This window comes from Notothenia coriiceps, unplaced genomic scaffold (genome assembly GCF_000735185.1).
Source record: "Notothenia coriiceps isolate Sejong01 unplaced genomic scaffold, NC01 NC01_scaffold00010034, whole genome shotgun sequence".
Taxonomy (NCBI): Eukaryota; Metazoa; Chordata; class Actinopteri; order Perciformes; family Nototheniidae; genus Notothenia; species Notothenia coriiceps.
In genome coordinates this window covers 87,914-96,078 of record NW_011342735.1, presented here as the reverse complement: position 1 = coordinate 96,078, position 8,165 = coordinate 87,914, and positions in this window count along the sequence as shown.

Genomic DNA, 8,165 nt, shown 5'->3' with positions numbered 1-8,165 from the left:
CCCCTGTCACAGTGTCCCGAAATTGACACCCGATGGACACACGATTAAGGAAATGTTCAAATTCGGCTCTGATCGTAACAACATCGGGCCATTCGTGAGGGCATCTTAAGCCATCGTATGACCGCCGGTGGAGTTTCTCAGGCTCCGGCAGCAACTTCGTGAGCGGCAACTTCATAAGGCACTCGTGAGGGCATCTTGTCAACTCGTGAGGGCACCTTGTCAAATCGTGAGGGCATCTTGTCAAATCGTGAGGGCATCTTGTTGTCATCGGTGCCATCGGGCATTCGCCCTCACTCTGATCGGAGCGAATGCCCGATGGATCCGATGATAACAAGATGCCCTCACGATGGCCTTACGAAGGGAAAAATTGACACACGAATTCAACACGAAAATGAACCTTCGCAAGGTCCTTCGGCAATTTTTTGGCATGCCAAAGATTTTGCCAAGTCTGAAAATATCAGTACAGTATCATAGTACTTTAACATAATCGTTTTTGTTACTTTCGTTGCAGTTGTATGTCTTAAATGTAATGTAAATGTTGCTTTCGTGTGTGGTTCGGGGCCATCTTCGTGCGAAATTCACAATTCCATATTCGTGTGTCCATCGGGTGTCAATTTCGGGACAGTGTGACAGGGGCTTTAAAGAAAAACGAGCATCTGCTTGAAATGTGTTTGCCGTAAGCAGTTAAACTGTTAAACAGAGACTACTATAATACCTGGGTGTTAAGATTGGACAAATAATCCAGCTGTGGTTCTGTGCCTTGGTAATTTCAAGTCTAATGTCTTGTACTGACACGCAGTACATATCAGAGTTTTCACAACAAACAAGATAGAAATCAGCTTCTGTTTTTCCGCCGGGCTCTGTAAACAAAGTTTGGATTCATTATGATGCAATCCAAGAACAGAGATCTTTATTATGAGTGGACATGGGTCGATTATAATATCTTTCCCACTGATAAATGAGTTGCTGGAGTACGTGGGCGCAGTAAAAGAGATCTAACATCAGCAGGAGCATAAAGGACAATGGAAGCAGTGCTAACTGACTTAAATACACACAATGCTCCACTTTATCTCTTAAATGAAGGCTACCACAAGCTTTATCATTTTAGATAAGACCTGTATCTGTAATTCATCATACCACATTGGAGAATACAGTTTTATTTATTATAAAATAACATCCAGTAGGAGATATGTATTGTAAGAGGCAGGCTCATGGTGATCCTGAAGAGAGGGCAATGCAGAATGCTTTTATGGTTTTACTTGGATAAAAGCGCATTGAGGTTCACTTTCACAAGAAAGTTATGGATGAAATGTGTGTGTGTTACAGGGGAGGGGCTCTGCTGACCACCACCAGCGGTCCTGGTTTCCATCTCATGCTTCCCTTCATCACCACCTACAAGCCTGTTCAGGTGAGTCAACTGAAGTTCAGTTTTTAAAATGCCTAAAATCCTAAATCCCTTATAATCTGTACAAAGAACATCCATAACATTCATCTGTTTTACAAATTATTGATCTAATATATCATATTCCAATTACTTGTATGTAGACTCTCCTTGCACTATTTCCATTCTATTTTATTTGTTTTATTATGCACTGATGGAGGAGCCTGTGACCTAAGACTTTCATTGATATATCTACACTGCAGCTATTTACAAACTACAATAAAAGCCTTGCATCTGGAATCATACAACAGCCCGTTCTACATGCATAATCATCTGAATCCTGAACATTAAGTACATACAGATAATGCAAGAGATTTGCAAGAGAAATTTGAAATACAATTCCAGATTTGAGTTCAGACCTGCTGCAGGAATGTATTGTACTCTGGTCAAATTACATCAAATGTTTGTGAACAATGACTATAGTCTGCTCATTCAGGTCACTGCTGATCTAAACACCAGATAAAACCAAATGAATATCCAGTGTGATGTTAGTTTGAATATCCTGGAATATGAATAAACCCCTCATCTTAAATATCTCCTGGTCTATCAGCATATCCGCTAAACTCAGCTCTGAAATAAAGCACCTTTTGTGAAGGTTTGTAAGGTGATGTCAGTGTTTCCCCTAGGATGGAGTCATAGCAGCGGTGCTAAGGCACGCGGGCCCAGCAAAATNTCCAGTATTTAAAAGGAAAAATTACGTATTAAAGGTGGGGTAGGTAAGTTAGAGCATTCCATGGAATATAACAAAAAGTGTATCTCGAGCCGGTTTCTCAAACTTACCTACCCCACCTTTAATACGTAATTTTTCCTTTTAAATACTGGATATTTTGATATTGGAGGAATTTATAATTTGTGCGTGATTATTCTCATTATTATTAAAAATACATTAAAAAGGACCATAGTGTGATTTATGAATCAACGATAAGGGGATTTGCAATAAACAAACATTACAATACTTTTTCAAAATGGCACTCTAACACATATTTTGCCTGCACTAATATTGTGGTTCGTGCAATTTGAATATTACACTAGTCCATATTGCCATTGCGATAAATTGTTAATTGCATCGTTGGAGGGGCATTGGACTTTTATGGCCACATTTTGTATATATATATATCTGTATATTGTGGATATGCAAATAAAGCCTATGAGTCCTGAAACCTCTGTGTCCTGCGGAACAGGTGCAGTTGGCTCCTCGCTCTCTTTGTTATCTCCTCTCAGTGCAGGCTTAGGAGACATCAGCTAGGACTTAGTGACCTTAAAGAGGATTGCGGCTAAAGTGTGAAGACGGTGTAACCTCACGTCAGACATTAAGTGACATTTGCTGGTATCATGTACAAAACAATGTACATTCACATAAACGTGATGATGTTAATTTAAGCTGAAAGATAAATTGCTTTGGTTGGGAAGGATTTGCAAAGATATAAGCTGGTGACCTTCAGAGACAGCAGTGTTTTTACAACCCCTCTTTGTATGTTTGAGTAAATGTAATACAGATATTTTAGTTTTTATAAATAAGATTTTTGTGGATTGTGGCTTTTTTTTCTTCTTAAGACACTGGTATGCAACTATTTGGGTTGATGCTGGTCATATGTTTCTTCGGATGTCTAAATAAAACAGAAATAAACAAAGATAGAGTGGCATTTTAATTTATAATCTACTTGTTTGCAACACGAAATGCATGCTATGATAGCATGGCAAACGTTAGATAATCTTTAAAATGCATGTAGCTTTGCAGCAGTGACTTCCTGCATGGACAAAACGGGAGGAAGTGATTACTCAGAAATCTGGTAACGATATCGCTGCAAAAGGCACAAAAGGGTTAAGTTAGAAAAGTTAAATCTTGCACGAAAATAAATTATCTTCATGTATTTTCAGAATATAAATCATCGATCAAACAGAAGCCTTTCAGTTTCTAAAAACAAAGCTTCCCCTGCTTCACGGAAACGAAAGCTACAACGGATCAAAGTCCAACGTTATTAAAAAAACACTCAATTCAAAGGCAACCTGGGTATGCCGAATGACAAAGGGGAATTTAAAGATGTGTATACAGTCGTAAAATTATAGGATTAACAAAGATATGGATCACTTATCCGAAAAATAACTTTAAATATACAAACCTGTGAGGGGAGTTTGGTTGTGTGGCGTTGGGAGGAGGCTCTGATATCATAATGTGAATTATGTTAGTCCTGCTTAAAACAGGGAGTATTTTCCAACTGCAGACAGTTTGAAAATATTATCAGTTACTTATATTTCACAACAAAGCTTACTTTACATTTCACTGTCGCCGTAAAAGCTGTACAGTCAGCGACACATATCAATCATCCCATGTAGTATTAATCAGAAGATGAAACCAGAGTCTTTGTTTATAAAGATGGTAAAAAACAGTGTTATTTTTTATTAGAAGATCTTACCTGTAATTTCAGCAGAGAGGACACGAGCAAACAGAAAACAAGCAGGCACCTCCAGAGGCACCTGCAACCGTCTTCTTCTACGGTGGAGTTTGACCGTTGGCGTAGAACGTGTGGCGTTAGCGCCCCCTTGTGCGTGCGTGGAAGACTAACTGTCTCTCAATTTCTATTTATTTTATTTATTTTATTTATTTATTTATTTATTTATTTTATTTTATTTATTTTATTTATTTTATTTATTTTATTTATTTTATTTATTTATTTTATTTATTTTATTTATTTATTTTAAATTGTATATATATATATCTATGTTATTGTATTTTTTACTGTAATGGCAATTCAACAAAAAGACAGGACAAATTGTATTATTTATCATTTTTGGTTTAACAAAATTGATGAACGTTATCGATTTATAAACACAACACTGTTCAATCCAGGCAAACACGCACAAAGTTAATATGTGTGCCATATTGCTGTAGATCTTGGTACAATTGACTGAAACTTGGTTTTGAGTCATGTCCAGTTCTTCTTCTCTTTTCCTCCATGAATGAAAATAGAAATAGAACATAGAAAAATGCCTAAATCCTAAAAAAAACACAATTTAAGGCTTTAAACATATCTATATTATATATAATATATATTGTATTATCATAAGTGTGTTAGTACTCTCCAGTCCATGATATGCTTAAAATGTTGTTTGTGAGGTTTTCTTTTTTAGACCATTTGCATTTGCCAGTGTAATATTTTTCACATTGCAATTACATGCAAACTAATGAGCAGATGCCTGACATGCATGACAACATTACCCAGGCTATTTCATGTGAGAGCTCTAGCAGCTGCTGCTGTGAACAAGACAAGACTCATTCAGTGACTGTGCTTAAAACAAATCTAAAGAAATGAAGTAGAGTATGAAAAAACTGCTAACCAAATTAGATCTGTTGCAGGGCAAATGCAGAGCAGCTGGTTACGGGGCAGAAAGCCAACAGTAGCCGTGCAAAGAGGAAAACAAAAAAGAACACGGCATACTTTGTTCAACCAATTAAGTTGAGGATGACACATGTTGACCATGAACGCAGCACCGACCCTGGTTTGAGTTCAGCTGGGGAGCTTTGTTGCATCAATCTTTATCATTTCCTGCCATCTCTCAGCTGCTTATAATGAAGGCTCGAAATCCCAAAGATAAAATCCACAGAATATAATTTAAAAAAGAAGGAATGACACCCTCTTGGATTCAGTTACCCTGAAATGTTGCATTCATGTCTTCACAACAGGAGTCTGTTCACAGCAAAACTGGAGTTTGTTTTGTTGCAACTCTTTGTTGTCGTTGAAAGGTTTCCTCAACTTGGCTACAGCCTCCAGTATTTTGTCTGGAAGTCAAAAAAACAATCTGAAATTCTCTCGTTAATGAGCCTCATAGCATTTGCATCGCTGGTATTTCATTTCAGTGTGTTTAACCTCGCTTGACATTTAAGTAATTCCACTCTTTTTATTGATAACACTTACTATACAGTTTTGTTATAGTGGCATTCAAAATTGTGTGTATCTAATGTGTAGCATTTAAATCAACAACTTTAATACAATATTAAACAGTGTTTCATTAGTCTTTAACATGTCTGTCAGCTAACTTAAAGGTCACCTATTATGCTATTGCCTGTTTAGGTCTCAGATATATACAAATATATAAAATATATGTCTATGAAGTGTTTTGCTCAAAATACCAAACAGATCACCCATTCTATAGCCATGCCTCATATCTCTCCATTTCACTTCCTGTTTCAAAAGTTCTGATTTGGGGTATAAAGCTTTAAAAAAAGGAGGGGGCTGAGCTCATGCGGGAGATGCTACTGGCGGTGATGAAACGCCATATCATGGATTATCATGGATTATCTCTGAAACAGTATGGAGCTCAAAGGCTTTCTCTCTTGCCGGTTATACCACAAGGTGAGTTCCTTTTCATTTCCTGCTTCTTCACACACATGCTCTCCAGCACAGGTTAGCTCTGAGTGTTAGCGATGCTAATGTAAACATGCACCGACCATATTACGTCCAAAACAGTCGGGCATTGTTTCTGATAGCAACATTTCCGATATTACGTCATATCGGACGCAAATCTGGATCAGCTCCGTTGTAGCCCCGTTTTTAGAGATTTGGGTACGGAGGAAAAGAGAGAGGGTTTTATTTTCTGACGCTGCGTGAGTTCCCTGACACACCTGGGACACATCTTTATGTATAAAAGATATAAAAAACTGCATTTTGAATGATAGGTCCCCTTTAAAGACTTGTTTGAAGTATTAAGAAATGTAACACTCTAACACTTTTACATATAAAAGACCTGCATTTATTTAAATACATACTAATACAATATATTAACATGTAAAGTACAACAAGTTCTCATTCTGCATTATGGCAATATAAATTACATTATAATATTATAATTACAGATGCAGATAGCTTTAAAAAATACATATATTTTACAATCAGCTAATAATACCAGCATGTGCACTTTGAATAAAGAGATGAATAAAGTTTAAAAACAATGTTTCTTTATTTATTTGTATCAATCATTAAAGTAGGGCCTTACTTGCTAAGAGTAAAAAGTACAATATTTGCCTTTGAATTGTAGTAGAGTAGATATATAAAGCAGTATATGTGGAAATACTTAATTCGGGTACAAGTACCTTAGATACTTAAGTATAATACTTGACTAAATGTACCCTTCTGTTACTGTAACCTGTAAACTCTAATCTGTAAAATGCAACACTGTTAATTTCAGGCGATATTTGTTGTCGTTTCCACTGATTTAATTTAGTATGATATTAATTCAATGTTTGGTTGAACTATAAAGTATAATGCATGCTCTTGAATCTTGATCTTATTCACTTTTGAATGGACAGTGAGAATATTGTTTCACACACTTCCTTAATGTGAACAGCAGAGGGCGTCACAGACCAGCTGAGTTTCACTGCTTCATTTTCAGAAAGAAGAAAACAAAAATAGGCTCGATTATTCAACTAATTAAGTCCGCCTATATTTCAACATTTAAAATGATTTATTCTGCTATTTTGCAGCTGATATTTATTTCATCAATTTGCAGGAGATGGGTTTGACTGTTAGTATTAGCAACAAACATCAACTTTGGCATTTGGTTGAAGATTTAGCCAAACAATACATTTGGAACAAACAAAAACGGAATATAATACATTGTGAATAAACAAAACTCATCTGGAAGTGATACACAACTAAGGGTCTTGACACTAAAATGGCTGAGGCCCTTTATTTTTAGACGCTGGTCTCTTGAGAGATCTGGAAAGGACCAGAGCTAACCCCAAGGTGCTGCAGTGGCATGTCTGTGCTGTGCATTTTAAACAGGGAGGGTGGAGGGGAGGAACAACAGAGCGAGAGAAAAGAAGTTTGTCAGAGTTCATTAAGTATCAAGGGAACATCGCTGGAACTGGCAGCGTAAGCCGCGCCGGGGCCCTAGTGCCATTAATCACGACTGACAAGAAACCAGGGGCCGTGGGAGGAGGTGGGGGGGAGAGGAGAGAGAGGGAGGAGAGAGAGGGAAGAGAGCGTAGAGAGAGGAGAGAGAGGGAGGAGAGAGTAGAGAGAGGAGAGAGGAGGGAGAGGAGAGAGGAGAAAGGAAGGAGAGAGGAGAGAGAGAGACTCTGATATTGATTACAGAGCGGGGTCCAACAGGCCGTGTTGAAGGTAAAACACACCACGGCCGAGGCTTTAAAGGTCACCTATTATGCAAAATCCACTTTTCCATCTCTGTTCTACATCAACATGTGTCCCCTCTGTGTAAAGAGACTCTGAAAGTTTCAGGAAAAAAGCTTCTCTCTCTTTTTGTCCTGATCCATTTCTATAAAAACCTGTCTGAAAATGAGCTGATCAGATTTTGGCCACTTTATGATGTCATAACGATTTTTTGGCTTGTGTAACCATTAGCCAATCACCAACCAAGGTAACCCCCCCCTTATCACCTGAATCTCCTCCTAGAGCACCATTGAGTTCGTTTTAACCAAATGTCTCTCAGAGGGGCGTGGGGAGGGGCTCCTTATTTTCATCTAAAGTAACAGACAGAGAATCAGCACTTTTGAAACAGGGCTGAAAAAGAGGGGATTATGGGTAATGCTGCAATGATCTGTTTGGTGTTTGGAGCCAATCAGAGACATGTTCTGTATATATCTGAGACATAATATATTGATGAAAAACCGTATAATAGGGGACCTTTAAATTGTTCTTTATTTGCAGGTCCTATTATTATTATTATTAATTATAATGATATATCCCCTTCCCCTCCAGTAGGACTC